Genomic DNA, 17,020 nt, shown 5'->3' with positions numbered 1-17,020 from the left:
TATTCTGTAGTCATTATATTTGGGACACGAAATTGGGCTTGGGGCAAATAATATCAGATGCATTTTTGTAGATGACGACTTGTAAATAAAATTTGAAATCCCCATGCCAAACCAAACCCCTTAATGCATTATCTAGACCTCTGTTTACAAGCTTTTTTTTTTTACAGAGCTCTAAAGAATACTTTCATCTTACTTTATATACATCTGATATAACTTATCTAACTTACATTGATACATAAAAAAATGATAACTTATATATTCTTAATTGTTGACCTTCCGTGCAGTGACAGAATTTACAAGTATGAAGAGAAAAGCAGGGGTAATCCCTCCCCTTACGCCTCAATCTCAGCCTGCTAGTCTCTCCATTCACCAATAAATGTTAGTCAGGAAGGCAACTAAAGCAATTCTGTAAAAAATAACAAAACATTTTATATACAAAAAATATCAGATGCATAAAAAAAAAAAAATCATTGTAAATATACCGAAAATATTTAACCCACATTTCATACCACCCAGTTATTATCTAGAACTCTGATTACAATTCTTTTTTTTTTTTCTTTTTTTTTCTTTCTTTTTTTTTTTTTTACAGAGCTCCAAATAACAACTCTCTTCAAATCGTATACATCTGATATGAACAACATTTGTACAAAACCTTTACCAAAGGAACTAACCAGTATGAAAAGATAAGCAGGGGTATTCCCTCCCCTTATACCCATTTCTCAGCCTGCCAGTCTTCCCATTCATCACAACTGGTGTTCCTGATAATTTACAGAACACTATAAAAAAGAGTGTTGTACATCTAGATTGGACATAGTGTGATGATAACTATAAAGATAATATACACTTGCAGTGCATCCTTAATTTTGTACTATGCTGAATACTTGTAGTTAATCTTCAACTAATCAATCAAATGTAAATAAATACAATTTGAAATTCATAGAATAGCTTCTGTTTTCCCTGTTTGTCCTTCATTCACACAAAAAGAATTTAATAATTTTAATGAAATAATGCAAAACTCTGTCTCAAATAAATGTTTAAACATTTTCCATCCTCATTCTAATGATAATACTTCTTTATAAATAGTAATCATAAATGTATTCAAGATTGCATAATGAAACTGTACAAAATACCACAAATTACTTTTTTTACATTTTTTTTGTCATTCCTACAGATTTATTCTAATGTAACCAAAACATCTTCGAAAAAAGAGATTTAAACCAATGGCAGCTGCCTGATTGTTTTCACTGGTCACACTAAAGTCCTCTACTTTAACTACTTCATGTATTAACTATGACCATTTAAGGGAGAACTGTAGGCCTCTGAAATTCTAATGTAATCGACATGTCTGGTTAAAAAGACATAAATCTTTACAACTGACTCTCTCCTATCCTTCCTCTCTCTCTCTCTCTCTCTCTATTGATTTTTACAAGAATACCAATACACTTTATTGTTTGTCAATAATTGTTTCCAAGTTCATCCACATGGCAAAGTCTCTTCTTCTGTATCAGTTGATTTGTAATTTCTCAAGCTCAGTTAATCTACAAAGAAACAACAAAATGTCAATTAAAACATGGCAATTAAATTGATTGAATAACATTTTTAATTCTTGATATGTCAGAAGTGATTCATACCATATATACATATAGGATTGATTGATTGATTGTTGCATGCTTAATGTCCAGTGATCAATATATCATGCATATTTTGAACATGCTTAAGGTGGTATGGTTGTCTTTCGCCATCTTGGATTGTAAAAAACAGAGAATCTAAGGTCCAGATTTTCAATCAAGTTAGCAAAATTAGATGCAGAAATGTAGATAACTTATGTGAATTTGCATTTCAAAGAACAAATTTATAAGATTATAACTCATAAATATTAATATTTTTACAAGATTATTTCTGCTTGAATTTTAATAATTTCAAATTGGCATTTTAAGTGAAGTAACTCTGAAATAGTGCATTTTCTGAAGGAATCTACTTGGAATTTTGCTATTTTGAATTTTAGCCAGATAAAATGCACTGTGACCCTATCTTTTCTTTTGATATTCTCAAAGCATTTTCTAAAAGCTAACTTTTCGTATTCTATTTTACAATTCTATTATTTAGTTTAGATTCTAATCACATAATGATGTTTTTTCCTGTATAATCCATACACAATATGTCATTTTGTAACAACCTGTAGCTTGAACAAATGTGCTGTGACCATACGTTTTTATAATATTTTTGAACATATTTTAATATTTACTACGCTTTGGCAAAGTATGAACAAATTCTATCATTTTTAATTTAGACTCTCCCATACCACCTTAAAGGAAAGTTACCATGCCATTATAATTTTTGCATCACATTTATAAGCATTAAACATAACATATAACTGAGAAACGAGAGTATTTAAACTTGCTAGTATCAATGTTTCTTATCAAAATTTCAAACTTTCAAATATTTTGGTCAAGACTGTGGGGCTCAGGGCTTTGCTCATTGTTGAAGGATGTAAGGTGACCTATAGTTGTTAATTTCTGTCTCATTTTGGTCTCTTGTGGAGAGTTGTCTCATTGGCAATCATACCACATCTCTCTTTTTTTATATTAACAGTATTATGGATAAAAAAGGTATGATGATAATCAAGTTTCCATTGTATAATTGCAGTTGTTTTTACTGTAAACTTACCTTGAAGTTGGTAATATAGTACTTCCAGGTCCTACTGTCCTAAGATCTTTAAATAGATCACATACAATTCTTATTTCCTGGATATCTGAAGAAGAAAAAATCATGTACAGTCATATCCTTAAGGATGTACTTAGGTGAGGTTTTGGAATTTGTGTTAAATGTTCGGACTCCTTGGTGTTTTTCGATACGATACAAGGTAAAATATTTTGCCCCATAACACCCATTTATTTTTTCATATAAGACTTAATTGCTCATAAAAGGTCATTTAACAAAATTAAAGCAGATTCTTGATTTTTTATCTTTTGATTTGAGACCCAAATTATACCAATGCAAATATAAGGTAAAAGTCTGAGCCAGCCTTTTCCTGCCATATTTTATAAATCAAATATCTCGAAAAGGAGCTGCATGACCTATCAATATTTTTAGTTTATTTTGATCCTTAACTAATACTCTTTCAGCTTAAAGTATCAATTTTAAATGCTTGATTTATTAATTTTTACCTTGTATCACCTAAGTACATCCTTAAAAATGCTTATATGGAATTTTAATTATAAGTCAAAGTAGGACAATTTTCCACTAAGTACTTTACTGGGCTGTGCAAACTTAAAGTACTGTTTCAGATTTTTATTTCTTTTAAGGTTATGCATGATTTTAATGTTACAAGTCAATTTTTGACTTGTAATGAGTAGTTTTTCACAACAGTCGCTACCAGTGGAGTCAAAGCTGCTTATCCCTTTATTTTCTATTCAGAGCAAGTAAGTGTATATATCCTTCATTGTGGTAGGGTTTGTATTACTAAATCTATTTTCTGGATGAATTTTTTTTTTATTGCTCCAATGCAAAAACTACCGGTGCAAAAAAATTTGGTTGTACACTTTATCAGAATATCTTAATGAAGACCTTTGGCTTTATGCATTTATCTTGATAGCTTTTCTGAAAACACAGTGAATTAACACACCAAAAATAAAATAAGAGCTATAAGGTTAATTGCAACATGTAATCAGAGTAATGTTGCCATATTTTTTTTTAGTATAATTACCTTGTCTTTTGTATGTAACAGCTTCAGACTCAGTTGTGATGTGCCTTTCTGTGAGATTTATCAGTTTATAGTCCACTAGTACTGTCCATCCACATGAATACTGGTCACATCAAAATAAATGTCAATAATTCACTTGCTGGTTCCAAGGCCGTTGTAAATAATTCACTTGCTGGTTTCAATTTTGAATTTTAAGTCTATTAACTTCAGTCAGTTCCATGTTTGAATATTTCATTGTCCACTATTCTAACTGGTCGCATATATCATCATACAATAAGTCCATTAAGTCAAGACATTAAAAAACTGGTTATTATTAGAATATTTCATCATCACTATAGTTGTTACCTATTTGATTCCACACATCTTCTATCCTTGTGCCATTACTGGTATATTTTTTTTTAAATAGGCAAAAAATTCAAAAGTGCCTATTTAATGTAATTTTTTCAGAAAATTTAGAAGCTTTTTCAATGTTTATTTAAAAAAGTTTAATAACCAAATAATTTTATTTAAAGAAAGGATAATTTAAATCATAATTTGATGAAAATGTTAACTATCAGCTATAGGGGAGCTTACAAAGTATACACAAAATTCACATGAAAGAAAGATAGTTCTTGCAGCCTTGTGGCTCAATCTCTGGTGGATAGTTCTCATTGGCATTCTTACTAAATCTCATTGGCATTCTAACCACATCTCATTGGAATTCTAACCACATCTCATTGGCATTATTACCACATCTCATTAGTATTCTTAGCGCATCTCATTAGCATTATTACCACATCTCATTAGCTTTATTACCACATCTCATTAGCTTTATTACCACATCTCATTAGCTTTCTTAGCACATATCATTAGCTCTATTACAACATCTAATTTGCATTCTTAGAGCATCTCATTAGCCCCATTACCACATCTCATTTGCATTCTTAGCGCATCTCATCAGCTTTATAACCACATCTCATTAGCTTTATAACCACATCTCATTAGCTTTATTACCACATCTCATTAGCATTATTACAACATATCTTTAGCTTTATAACCACATCTCATTAGCATTATTACCACATCTCATTAGCTTTACTACCACATCTCATTAGCTTTATTACCACATCTCATTAGCTTTCTTAGCACATATCATTAGCTCTATTACCACATCTCATTTGCATTCTTAGCGCATCTCATCAGCTTCATAACCAAATCTCATTAGCTTTATTACCACATCTCATTAGCATTATTACCACATATCTTTAGCTTTATAACCACATCTCATTTGCATTCTTAGCGCATCTCATTAGCTTTATTACCACATCTCATCAGCTTTATAGCCACATCTCATTTGCATTCTTAGCGCATCTCATCGGCTTTATTACCACATCTCATTAGCATTATTACAACATATCTTTAGCTTTATAACCACATCTCATTTGCATTCTTAGCGCATCTCATTAGCTCTATTACCACATCTCATTTGCATTCTTAGCACATCTCATTTGCATTCTTAGCGCATCTCATCGGCTTTATTACCACATCTCATTAGCTTTATTACCACATCTCATTAGCATTATTACAACATATCTTTAGCTTTATAACCACATCTCAGTGGCATTTTTACCACATTTCATTTGCATTCTTAGTGCATCTCATTAGTTGTATTAACACATCTCATTAGCTTTATTACCACATCTCATTAGATTTATTACCACATCTCATTAGCATTATTACAACATATCTTTAGCTTTATCTCATTGGCATTTTTACCACATTTCATTTGCATTCTAAGCGCATCTCATTAGTTGTATTAACACATCTCATTGGCATTTTTACCACATCTCGTTTACATTCTCCATTGATCACTGGACCAATTATTCTATTTATTTAGAGAATAAACCTTTAACAGATTTTTAAATTGCTTTTCTGAAAATCTTGAATAAGATAAAAGAGGATCTGAGGTATATTTCAATGAGACAGCATGCCAACAACACACTTAACAATATAATTAAGATGGCAAAAATTATATTCTGTGATAATAGGTGTCTAAAAAATTATTAAATGTTGTGGCCAAATAATAAGTATCTGATAATTTTTTTTCACGTACCAAAAAAGCTTAAGATTATAAAGGTCACTGTTTTTACTTCATATTTTTTATCCAATAAAAGAGTTTTTGGCATGGAAAATTCTATCACAAAGTTAATTAAGTTTCATTTGGCCAGGAGGAGGCTAATTTTGTATTTACAAACTAACAAATCTGAAAGCTGCTTTAAGCATTTACATTATTTTGATGGGTTTAGTATTTTTTTACCATTGGAGAGTTATGTCCCTTATTATTAGAAAAGATTTGTTTTTTTAATTATAAATTTAACAATGTACCACTTTACAAAACTGCAAAGATTTATTTTGGAAGATTCAAAATTTAAAATCTTATATTGTTTCCTTTAAATAAAAAGGGCTTCTGCAACAATTATCTTTAACGTTTGTGCTGAAACTAAATTGGAAATTTGGATATTATTACTTTTTAATCTAAAACATGATAAAGGATGTTTTTTGTTTATTCAGACATCTACACTTTTAAACAGCAATACCTCAAACCAGTACAAACATTTCAACAGAAACTTTGGACAACATTAAAAGACACTGAAGGTCGGTGTTTTTTCAGGTGCCATTTATATGGCTTCCACCAATAAAAACTGGCAGCCTTGTAATAGCCAGGAGTACTACAAGTGGCGTTGAAACAGTCATATCTTTCCAGAATAGATAAATAGCTTGTAGTTACTGAATTATGACAGGCTAGACTGGCTGTTGTTATACAAATTATTAAGGGAGTTTTCCAATGCAAACATTTATTATGCCTCATTTATGGGCATTATGTTTTCTGGTCTGTGCCTCCGTTCGTTCGTCCTGCTTCAGGTAAAAATTTTTGGATGAGGTAGTTTTTGATGAAGTCCAATCAACTTGAAACTTTGTACACGTTCCCTATGATATCATCTTTCTAATTTTAATACCAAATTAGAGTTTTTTCCTCCATTTTCAAAGTCCACTGAACATAGAAAATGATAGTGCTGATGGGGCATCCGTGTACTATGGACACAATCTTATATGTCTTTACCAAATAGGAAGGGAGAAAGGGTTCAGGGGCGGAACCAGCAATCTTTAAAAAAAGGGGGAGAAAGTGCGGGTTTTAAATATATGTCCCCATTCAAATGCATTATCATTAAAAAAAAAGGGGGGTTCCAACTCCAACCCCTGGATCGGCCACTGGGGTCACAAAAATTTTACAGACTTGGAAATAATTTTGAAATGTAATAGACCCATTATTTTAAACCAAAGACTTTCAGACTGAATTTGCATACCAAAAATAAAAATTGGTTTGTATTCCTACTCATATTCATATTGTTAACAAGAAGTTCTCTTTCTAAAAGAAGATATTAAAAACCTATCCCTCTACAAGACTAGTACCTTAAACCCTTATCTGAAAACTCACTCCATCAGTCTCTATTCTCTCTCCCCTATCCCCTCCCCTCTCCCTCTCGTCTTCCATCCTTCCAACCTATTTAATTAAGTACCAATTGTTAGTAATGGTTAGTGTTGATACTTTAAGAATAAGATGTTTTTTATATTAAGATACAACCTGTAGAGGGATGGATAATTTTGCATGGAGACATACTTTTCAATTAAATATTTTTAAACCAAATATAAAAATGTGTGTTTTCTGTTACTACTAGGAATTGAACAACAGAATGAGTAACAGTTCATTTTCAAATAAACAAAAATAAAATGAATATGAATATTTTAAAAAGAATACTTTTCACTACCAATTATAACCTCCTCAATGGTCCTATGCTTGCCTGATGTGTTGGAGGTAAAGGGCTCTATTCCATGTATGGACCAACCAAAGACTTTAAAAGGGGTATTTGCTGCTTCTCCCTTAAGTAGTATTTAAAAGTAAGAGCAAAGTCTAGTTGACTCTGAGTCAGAATAATGTATCCGGAAGGGTTGGAGATCTTTCTCAGACTAACATCCTTTACTTTGGGAAATTCCCAAAATTATACTGATAAACCTTGCATTACGAAATTGGTATCTTAAATGTTCTGTTCTGAAAATTCCTTTAAAAATCTGTAAAATGGTTTAGGAATAGCTGATACATATATGTTCTACGTCTGATTTTTAAGGGCAATTTGATCTAAAATTTGAAAATTTGAAAAATTATTTCACCATTTTTCAACTTTATCTTTAACATCAGACATGAATTATGGTTTTATTAAAATTTAAAGGGAATATATCATTATTCCTTTTCATTTATAAATATCCATATTATTTTATCCTGAAATTTCCAAATGAAGGACAAAAGGTATTAACATTATTTATCTTTATTTAAAATGTATTAACTAATCTTTTGACGTTTTTTTGTTTGTGTTGTTGGTTGCTGTTCACTTACATATATCAAAACAATCCTCAGAAATAAAAATGTATACTCTTAATTATATTTAATTCCAGTTAAAAGAATGTATCCATTCCGTTTCATGATATAATTAAATCCAAAATTCCAGTTAAAAGAATGTGTCCATTCCGTATCATGATATAATTAAATCCTCCAAATTCCAGTTAAAAGAATGTATCCATTCCGTATCATGATATAATTAAATCCAAAATTCAAGTTAAAAGAATGTATCCATTCCGTATCATGGTAAAACAAGTGAAACTGTGAGCTACTGCCCACTGAGGATACCCCAACATATACTTCAGTACGCAGGAAGTTGTCGAGTTGCGAATCCAAAAACGCCTCACACAGTATAGCTGACTTTTATCAGCCCTGAAACCAAATTTCAGAAATCCTTGTATTGAAGTTCCTGATAAAAAGGTGACGAAAATTTCCACCTTAGCTATCATGTGTAAATGATACAAGTGTTTGGTTAACAGGAAGTTGTTGAGTGATGAATCTGAAAATGCATCACACAGTATAGCTGCATTTTATCAACACTGAACCAAATTTCAGAAATCCTTGTATTGTTGATGCTGACAGACTGAATGATGGACAGACAGACAGAGGTAAAACAGTATACCCCCACTTTTTTAAAGGGTTTATTTTAATCCCCCAAATTCCAGTTAAAAGAATGTATCCATTCCGTATCATGATATTATTAAATCCCAAATTCAGTTTAAAGAATGTATCCATTCCATATCATGATATAATTAAATCCCAAATTCAAGTAAAAAGAATGTATCCATTCTGTTTCATGATATGATTAAATCCCCCAAATTCAAATTAAAAGAATGTATCCATTCTGTATCATGATATAATTAAATCCGAAATTCAAGTAAAAAGAATGTATCCATTCTGTTTCATATGATTAAATCCACCAAATTCAAATTAAAAGAATGTATCCATTCCTTATCATGATATAATTAAATCCGAAATTCAAGTAAAAAGAATGTATCCATTCTGTTTCATATGATTAAATCCACCAAATTCAAATTAAAAGAATGTATCCATTCCTTATCATGATATAATTAAATCCCAAATTCAAGTAAAAAGAATGTATCCATTCCGTATCATGATATGATTAAATCCTAAATTCAAGTTAAAAGAATGTATCCATTCTGTATCATGATATTATTAAATCCCCCAAATTCCAGTTAAAAGAATGTATCCATTCCATATCATCATATAGTTAAATCCCAAATTCAAGTTAAAAGAATGTATCCATTCCGTATCATGATATAATTAAATCCCAAATTCAAGTAAAAAGAATGTATCCATTCTGTTTCATGATATGATTAAATCCCCCAAATTCAAATTAAAAGAATGTATCCATTCCGTATCATGATATAATTAAATCCCAAATTCAAGTAAAAAGAATGCATCCATTCTGTTTCATGATCAAATCCCCCAAATTCCAGTTTAAAGAATGTATCCATTCCGTATCATGATATAATTAAATCCCAAATTAAAGTTAAAAGAATGTATCCATTCTGTATCATGATATAATTAAATCCCAAATTCAAGTTAAAAGAATGTATCCATTCTGTATCATGATATTATTAAATCCCCCAAATTCCAGTTTAAAGAATGTATCCATTCCGTATCATGATATAATTAAATCCCAAATTCAAGTTAAAAGAATGTATCCATTCTGTATCATGATATTATTAAATCCCCCAAATTCCAGTTTAAAGAATGTATCCATTCCGTATCATGATATAATTAAATCCCAAATTAAAGTTAAAAGAATGTATCCATTCTGTATCATGATATAATTAAATCCGAAATTCAAATTAAAAAAATGTATCCATTCTGTATCATGATATAATTAAATCCCAAATTCAAGTTAAAAAAATGTATCCATTCTGTATCATGATATTATTAAATCCCCCAAATTCCTGTTAAAAGAATGTATCCATTCCGTATCATGATATTATTAAATCCCAAATTCAGTTTAAAGAATGTATCCATTCTGTATCATGATATAATTAAATCCCAAATTCAAGTAAAAAGAATGTATCCATTCTGTTTCATGATATGATTAAATCCCCCAAATTCAAATTAAAAGAATGTATCCATTCCGTATCATGATATAATTAAATCCCAAATTCAAGTAAAAAGAATGTATCCATTCTGTTTCATGATATGATTAAATCCCCCAAATTCAAATTAAAAGAATGTATCCATTCCGTATCATGATATAATTAAATCCCAAATTCAAGTAAAAAAAATGTATCCATTCTGATTCATGATATGATTAAATCCCCCAAATTCAAATTAAAAGAATGTATCCATTCCGTATCATGATATAATTAAATCCCAAATTCAAGTAAAAAGAATGTATCCATTCTGTTTCATGATATGATTAAATCCCCCAAATTCAAATTAAAAGAATGTATCCATTCCGTATCATGATATAATTAAATCCCAAATTCAAGTTAAAAGAATGTATTCATTCCGTATCATGATATAATTAAATCCCAAATTCAAGTTAAAAGAATGTATCCATTCCGTATCATGATATAATTAAATCCCAAATTCAAGTAAAAAGAAAGTATCCATTCTGTTTCATGATATGATTAAATCCCCCAAATTCAAATTAAAAGAATGTATCCATTCCGTATCATGATACATTGTATAATTAAATCCCAAATTCAAGTTAAAAGAATGTATCCATTCCGTATCATGATATAATTAAATCCCAAATTCAAGTAAAAAGAATGTATCCATTCCGTATCATGATATAATTAAATCCCAAATTCAAGTAAAAAGAATGTATCCATTCTGTTCCATGATATGATTAAATCCCCCAAATTCAAATTAAAAGAATGTATCCATTCCGTATCATGATAAAATTAAATCCCAAATTCCAGTTAAAAGAATGTATCCATTCTGTATCATGATATTATTAAATCCCCCAAATTCCAGTTAAAAGATGTATCCATTCCGTATCATGATATAATTAAATCCCAAATTCAAGTTAAAAGAATGTATCCATTCCGTATCATGATATAATTAAATCCCAAATTCAAGTTAAAAGAATGTATCCATTCTGTTTCATGATATGATTAAATCCCCCAAATTCAAATTAAAAGAATGTATCCATTCCGTATCATGATATAATTAAATCCCAAATTCAAGTTAAAAGAATGTATCCATTCCGTATCATGATATAATTAAATCCCAAATTCAAGTTAAAAGAATGTATCCATTCTGTATCATGATATTATTAAATCCCCCAAATTCCAGTTAAAAGAATGTATCCATTCCGTATCATGATATAATTAAATCCCAAATTCAAGTTAAAAGAATGTATCCATTCCATATCATGATATAATTTAATCCCAAATTCAAGATAAAATAATGGACCCATTTCTGCATCACGATATAATTAAACCCCAAAGATTTTTTTTCTTTTTTTCTTAAAAACATTAAAAACCGTCATCACCCATGCATATTTTTTTTTTTTTTTTTTTTTTTCTATTTTTCTTAAAATCATTAAAAACCATCACCCATGCATATTTTTTTTTTTTTCTTTTTTTTTTTTTTTACTATTTTTCTTAAAATCATTAAAAACCATCACCCATGCATATATTTTTTTTTTTTTTTTTTTCTATTTTTCTTAAAATCATTAAAAACCATCACCCATGCATTTTTTTTTTTTTTTCTTTTTTCTTTTTTACTATTTTTCTTAAAATCATTAAAAACCATCACCCATGCATATTTTTTTTTTTTTTTTTTTTTCTATTTTTCTTAAAATCATTAACAAGAGTGCACACGCTGAAATGTCTCGCCTTCTTTACTAATCATTGATATTATGTTGATAGTCCTAAATATAAAGCTTTATTACAACTGTCACATAAACTTAACATTAACCAAGTAAACTAAACATTGACCAATGAACCATGAAAATGAGGTCAAGGTCAGATGAACCATGCTAGTTAGGCAAGTACAGCTAACAATTCTTCCATACAACAAATATAGTTGACCTATTGCTTATAGTTTAAGAAAAACAGACGAAAACACAAAAACTTAACACTGAGCAATGAACCTTGAAAATGAGGTCAAGGTCAAATAAAACCTGCGTGACTGACATATAGATCATAAAATATTTCCATACACCAAATATAGTTGAACTATTGCATATAGTATTAGAAAAAAAGACCAAAACTCAAAAACTTAACTTTGACCACTGAACCATGAAAATGAGGTCAAGGTAAGATGACACCTGCCAGCTAGACATGTACACCTTACAATCATTCCATACACCAAATATAGCTGACCTATTGCATGCAGTATTAGAAAAAAAGACCAAAACTCAAAAACTTAACTTTGACCACTGAACCATGAAAATGAGGTCAAGGTCAGATGACACCTGCCAGCTAGACATGTACACCTTACAATCATTCCATACACCAAATATAGTAGACCTATTGCATACAGTATAAGAAAAACAGACCAAAACACAAAAACTTAACTGTAACCACTGAACCATGAAAATGAGGTCAAGGTCAGATGACACCTGCCAGTTGGACATGTACACCTTACAGTCCTTCCATACACCGAATATACTAGACCTATTGCTTATAGTATCTGAGATATGGACTTGACCACCAAAACTTAACCTTGTTCACTGATCCATGAAATGAGGTCGAGGTCAAGTGAAAACTGTCTGACGGGCATGAGGACCTTGCAAGGTACGCACATACCAAATATAGTTATCCTATTACTTATAATAAGAGAGAATTTAACATTACAAAAAATCTGAACTTTTTTTTCAAGTAGTCACTGAACCATGAAAATGAGGTCAAGGACATTGGACATGTGACTGACGGAAACTTCGTAACATGAGGCATCCATATACAAAGTATGAAGCATCCAGGTCTTCCATCTTCTAAAATATAAAGCTTTTAAGAAGTTAGCTAACGCCGCCGCCGCCGCCGTAGCCGCCGCCGCCGCCGGATCGCTATCCCTATGTCGAGCTTTCTGCGACAAAAGTCGCAGGCTCGACAAAAACCATCACCCATGCATATTTTTTTTTTTTTTTTTTTCTATTTTTCTTAAAATCATTAAAAACCATCACCCATGCTTTTTTTTGTTTTTTTTCTATTTTTCTTAAAACTATATACACATTTGACACTATCCACATTTTTATAAATAATTTTTCTGTTTCCTTCTGAAAATCTTTAACAAAAATATTGAAAAACAGTTTTGAAATGGTCATTCCCCTTTTTACACAAAAATTTGACAACTTAAGTATGTTACATTTACAATAAAATTTACAAATTATTTAAAAACAACAAAAGTGTGAAAAGAGATATAGGTACCAAACTTACTTTTCTGAAACATGTGTATCCATTTCTTTGAGTTCAAAGTTCATTGTAAAGCCAATTCTGTCATCAATACAAACTGAACAACTAAATTTGGATTCCAATGGATATCAGATACCAGTAAATTTGGAGCATGCAGTGCACCTATGGATTTGAATTTGATTTTTTGGTGTTTTAACGCCACTTTTAAGCACTACTTTGGCTATCTCATGGCGGCCAGTTTGTATTGGTGGAGGAAGCCAGAGTGCCTGGAGAAAACCACTGACCTTCAATAGGAAAACTGACAACCCTAAGTCAATTAAGATTGGAGTCATGTGCAACCGCACGAGCGGGGTTTGAATTCACAACCTCAGTGTTGACTGGCTACTTAGACCACTTGGCCACCGAGGCTCCCATGTTCCTATGGATACCTTATTTACATTGGTAAGACACATAGGATGTTCCTATGGATACCTTTATTACTTTGGAGAGGAACATGTGATGTTCCTATGGATACCTTCATTACTTTGGAGAGGAACATGTGATGTTCTTATGGATACCTTTATTACTTTGGAGAGGAACATGTGATGTTCCTATGGATACCTTTATTACTTTGGAGAGGAACATGTGATGTTCCTATGGATACCTTCATTACTTTGGAGAGGAACATGTGATGTTCCTATGGATACCTTCATTACTTTGGAGAGGAACATGTATTGTTCCTATGGATACCTTCATTACTTTGGAGAGGAACATGTGATGTTCCTATGGATACCTTTATTACTTTGGAGAGGAACATGTGATGTTTCTATGGATACCTTGATTACTTTGGAGAGGAACATGTGATGTTCCTATGGATACCTTCATTACTTTGGAGAGGAACATGTGATGTTCCTATGGATACCTTTATTACTTTGGAGAGGAACATGTGATGTTCCAATGGATACCCTTATTACTTTGGAGAGGAACATGTGATGTTCCTATGGATACCTTCATTACTTTGGAGCGAATCATGTGATGTTCCAATTGATACCTTCATTACTTTGGAGCGGAACATGTGATGTTCCTATGGATACCTTCATTACTTTGGAGAGGAACATGTGATGTTCCAATGGATACCTTCATTACTTTGGAGCGGAACATGTGATGTTCCTATGGATACCTTCATTACTTTTGAGCGGAACGTGTGATGTTCCTATGGATACCTTTATTACTTTGGAGCGGAACATTACTTTGGAGCGGAACATGTTATGTTCCTATGGATACCTTCATTACTTTGGAGAGGAACATGTGATGTTCCAATGGATACCTTCATTACTTTGGAGCGGAACATGTGATGTTCCAATGGATACCTTCATTACTTTGGAGAGGAACATGTATTGTTCCTATGGATACCTTCATTACTTTGGAGAGGAACATGTGATGTTCCTATGGATACCTTTATTACTTTGGAGAGGAACATGTGATGTTCCTATGGATACCTTTATTACTTTGGAGAGGAACATGTGATGTTCCTATGGATACCTTTATTACTTTGGAGAGGAACATGTGATGTTTCTATGGATACCTTGATTACTTTGGAGAGGAACATGTGATGTTCCTATGGATACCTTGATTACTTTGGAGAGGAACATCTGATGTTCCTATGGATACCTTCATTACTTTGGAGAGGAATATGTGATGTTCCTATGGATACCTTCATTACTTTGGAGAGGAACATGTATTGTTTCTATGGATACCTTTATTACTTTGGAGAGGAACATGTGATGTTTCTATGGATACCTTGATTACTTTGGAGAGGAACATGTGATGTTCCTATGGATACCTTGATTACTTTGGAGAGGAACATGTGATGTTCCTATGGATACCTTCATTACTTTGGAGAGGAACATGTGATGTTCCTATGGATACCTTTATTACTTTGGAGAGGAACATGTGATGTTCCAATGGATACCCTTATTACTTTGGAGAGGAACATGTGATGTTCCTATGGATACCTTCATTACTTTGGAGCGAATCATGTGATGTTCCAATTGATACCTTCATTACTTTGGAGCGGAACATGTGATGTTCCTATGGATACCTTCATTACTTTGGAGAGGAACATGTGATGTTCCAATGGATACCTTCATTACTTTGGAGCGGAACATGTGATGTTCCTATGGATACCTTCATTACTTTTGAGCGGAACGTGTGATGTTCCTATGGATACCTTTATTACTTTGGAGCGGAACATTACTTTGGAGCGGAACATGTTATGTTCCTATGGATACCTTCATTACTTTGGAGAGGAACATGTGATGTTCCAATGGATACCTTCATTACTTTGGAGCGGAACATGTGATGTTCCAATGGATACCTTCATTACTTTGGAGAGGAACATGTGATGTTCCTATGGATACCTTCATTACTTTTGAGAGGAACATGTGATGTTCCTATGGATACCTTTATTACTTTGGAGAGGAACATGTGATGTTCCAATGGATACCTTTATTACTTTGGAGAGGAACATGTGATGTTCCAATGGATACCTTTATTACTTTGGAGAGGAACATGTACCGTAATGTTCCTATGGGTATATTAATTTCTGGTAAAAATGCGACATGTTCCCATGGATACTCTAAATTCAGGGAACATCTAACTTATCAAATTTAAAACTTTAAAAAGAAGTTTAGAAAAGGACGGAGGATCTTTTTATCACTTTATTTTAATTCTGTATCTTTAGGTTTCCGTCCCCCTTTTTTCTGTTAAAATTTGTTCTATATTTTTTTTTAAGAGGGGAGGCTATTTCAATTAATCTAAATTTTAAATATTTGGCTTCCATTCTCTGTTTCACTTTAAAATTTATCTAAACGAAGGAGATGAGTGAAACATATATTTAATTTGAAGGAAAATTTAACAGTTATTATAAGTTAATATGAAGGATTTGGTTATTCTGGGTTTTTTATAATTTGTCCTTTGTCTATGATTAATTGAAAATGACTTCAGGGATTATGTTATTAAGACAGCAACTAAACAAGACAAAAAACCTGGACCCCAGAGGTCAATATAGTCTCCAACAAAAACAAGTTTCTATACTATAGGTCAAGTACTTAATTGTATGTTTTTGTGGTTTTTTTACAACACAAAATTGTTTAAATAGAGTGAGATTTTATTTACTCAATGAAAGGAATTCAGAAACATGCATAAATGTTTAAACCAAAGGTTTCTAATTAAATGTTCAATTGATATTTTAAAGTTTAAAAGGTACACTTTGGTTCTTGTTTGACAACTTTAAGAAAGACCACTTTAATGGTTAATTTGAACACTGGAATATCTTTATTAAAAACTGAAAGTTTAAACGGAAATATTTTTTCATTATCATTTTTATCCAAAAGTACTGGGGTATTTGTGCTCTACAAACTTCAAAGCAACAATAAAATCATCACAACAATGTGAATACAACATTAACACATAACTTACTTCATTCAATGGACAGCAACTCTTTCCCCATTCCCTTTTTTATCTCCCTCAGTTCACCAGGCCGTGGATGTA

General features: G+C 31.5%; 3 long non-coding RNA genes across 23 annotated transcripts; 1 reads left to right on the top strand and 2 right to left on the bottom strand.

Moving 5' to 3' along the window:
• Positions 1–541: 541 nt before the first annotated feature.
• LOC127736689 (uncharacterized) lies at positions 542–6,051 on the bottom strand. The gene is made up of 3 exons (XR_007999131.1): positions 3,707–6,051; positions 2,668–2,752; positions 542–1,538 (listed from the first exon to the last, which is right to left on the bottom strand). It is a non-coding gene; the product is annotated as an uncharacterized LOC127736689 (long non-coding RNA).
• Positions 6,052–7,232: 1,181 nt separating this feature from the next.
• On the top strand, positions 7,233–11,657 carry LOC127736694 (uncharacterized). Its single transcript, XR_007999135.1, has 2 exons — positions 7,233–9,544; positions 10,131–11,657. It is a non-coding gene; the product is annotated as an uncharacterized LOC127736694 (long non-coding RNA).
• Positions 11,658–11,698: 41 nt separating this feature from the next.
• LOC127736688 (uncharacterized) lies at positions 11,699–16,644 on the bottom strand. 21 transcript variants are annotated; one of them, XR_007999118.1, is made up of 8 exons: positions 15,846–16,644; positions 15,527–15,655; positions 15,269–15,483; positions 14,882–15,010; positions 14,753–14,795; positions 14,563–14,605; positions 14,047–14,390; positions 11,699–14,003 (listed from the first exon to the last, which is right to left on the bottom strand). It is a non-coding gene; the product is annotated as an uncharacterized LOC127736688 (long non-coding RNA). The 21 variants fall into 21 exon arrangements; XR_007999128.1 differs by having other exon boundaries at positions 14,925–15,010; XR_007999119.1 differs by lacking the exon at positions 14,563–14,605.
• Positions 16,645–17,020: the final 376 nt, after the last annotated feature.

Source organism: Mytilus californianus, unplaced genomic scaffold (genome assembly GCF_021869535.1).
Source record: "Mytilus californianus isolate M0D057914Y unplaced genomic scaffold, xbMytCali1.0.p SCAF_35, whole genome shotgun sequence".
NCBI classification, from domain to species: domain Eukaryota; kingdom Metazoa; phylum Mollusca; class Bivalvia; order Mytilida; family Mytilidae; genus Mytilus; species Mytilus californianus.
This window is presented reverse-complemented; position numbering and strand designations above follow the sequence as displayed.